Source organism: Mixophyes fleayi, chromosome 9 (genome assembly GCF_038048845.1).
Source record: "Mixophyes fleayi isolate aMixFle1 chromosome 9, aMixFle1.hap1, whole genome shotgun sequence".
Lineage (NCBI taxonomy): Eukaryota > Metazoa > Chordata > Amphibia > Anura > Limnodynastidae > Mixophyes > Mixophyes fleayi.
In genome coordinates this window covers 45,740,537-45,742,020 of record NC_134410.1, presented here as the reverse complement: position 1 = coordinate 45,742,020, position 1,484 = coordinate 45,740,537, and the positions used below count along the sequence as shown (strand labels likewise).

The window sequence follows — 1,484 nt, the reverse complement described above, 5'->3', positions numbered from 1 at the left end:
ACCTGGCTGTACTTAATAACCCTCCCACTACGTGTAGGTCTGTTTGAGCTGTTTTTCACACCGTTTCCAAACATATGTGATTGTGTTTACAAACCAAATATAAAGCTTGCTTCTTTCTTCTCCTGGAACATATATTTCAGTCACCTGTTTTATTGTTGCTGTGAACTCAGATGTTAATGTTTAGTGTGACCCTTATGACTGGTTAATTGGCCACACCCACATGACAAATTGACAATGTCACAAAAATTGTCCAGACCACACCCAAACCCCACCCATATGACATCATAAGTAGTCTCAGGGTATAAAAGTAGGGGCTGGGAGCCTAAAAGTCATTTGCTCCTGGCTGAAGGCAAATTGGCCACTACAATGGCCTATAAAAGGAAACAAAAGAAGGGCCACCTGTCCAAAACTCGGGCAGTGACTTCCCGGAAGAGGAGACGGTACACAAGGCAGAAGAAGCGTGTGACCGTTACTAAAGGCACACGGAGAGGTAAATATATATGTTCCAGCTAATGTATAAATTACAGTCTAGACCAGTGTTGTACAGGATTTCCTCAACAAATTCTGTCTACCATGAAAAAGTGAATCTTTAACTTAATAAGCTGTTATTTTTCATTGTTACAGGTTACAGACGTAATCGTCTGACGTTTTAGAGGCATAAGACGTGACGATGACGGTGACCTTCTCCACCTGCCGGAGTCACCTCAATTCACCCTAAAGAGCATTCAGAAAATACAAAAAAAAGAAAAAAGAAGAAAAGGAAAAAACAAATAAGTTAGGATTAGACAAGGTGCAAGGTTTAGACATGCTGACAATGGTAATGGTCCCATGCAGAAGAATTAAGGCTAATCTAAGTGCAAAATGGTAATGGTCCCAATGCAGAAGAATTAAGGCTAATCTAAGTGCAAAATGGTAATGGTCCCAATGCAGAAGAATTAAGGATAATCTAAGTGCAATTAAGAAGCATGACACTCAGTTATTTAGCATTTAGGTTAATCTAAGTGCAATTAAGAAGCATGGAATAAAAAAATAAGCCGAATTTGGTCTACTGTGATCTTTTAAGTATTAAAGGGTTTAATGTACATGTTACATGCACGCTGCACAAATGGTGCAGAATAAACACACCTTTAAAAGCCTTAAGGCAAGAAGTCTAAAGTTTAAAGATAAATAAGGAATACATAAAATACATAATTATACTGCCTGGCCAATAAATTTTAAAGGGGCGCCACAAAGCCAGATCAGATTGTAATCTGAAGGAGAGCGGAGGAAACTTTTCCTACATAATGATCTGTGCCTTACAGAGAATATTTTATCATGCACATCTCTCCCATCCCCAGAGGAGCTTACAATCTATATTCCCTACCACACAGACTAGAATAATATTGTCAACTAACCCACCACTATTCTTTAGGGATGTTGTCACACTCCGCTCCCCGGGTATCTCTACCCGAGCCTCTAAACACTGACTGTCACTTTAATTCCTG

The 1,484-nt window shown here is 39.4% G+C and overlaps 1 long non-coding RNA gene across 1 annotated transcript; it reads left to right on the top strand.

The window, feature by feature from the left end:
* The first annotated feature begins 346 nt into the window (after positions 1-346).
* Positions 347-1,039, top strand: LOC142101577 (uncharacterized). Its single transcript, XR_012679050.1, has 2 exons — positions 347-490; positions 625-1,039. It is a non-coding gene; the product is annotated as an uncharacterized LOC142101577 (long non-coding RNA).
* The last annotated feature ends 445 nt before the right edge of the window (positions 1,040-1,484 follow it).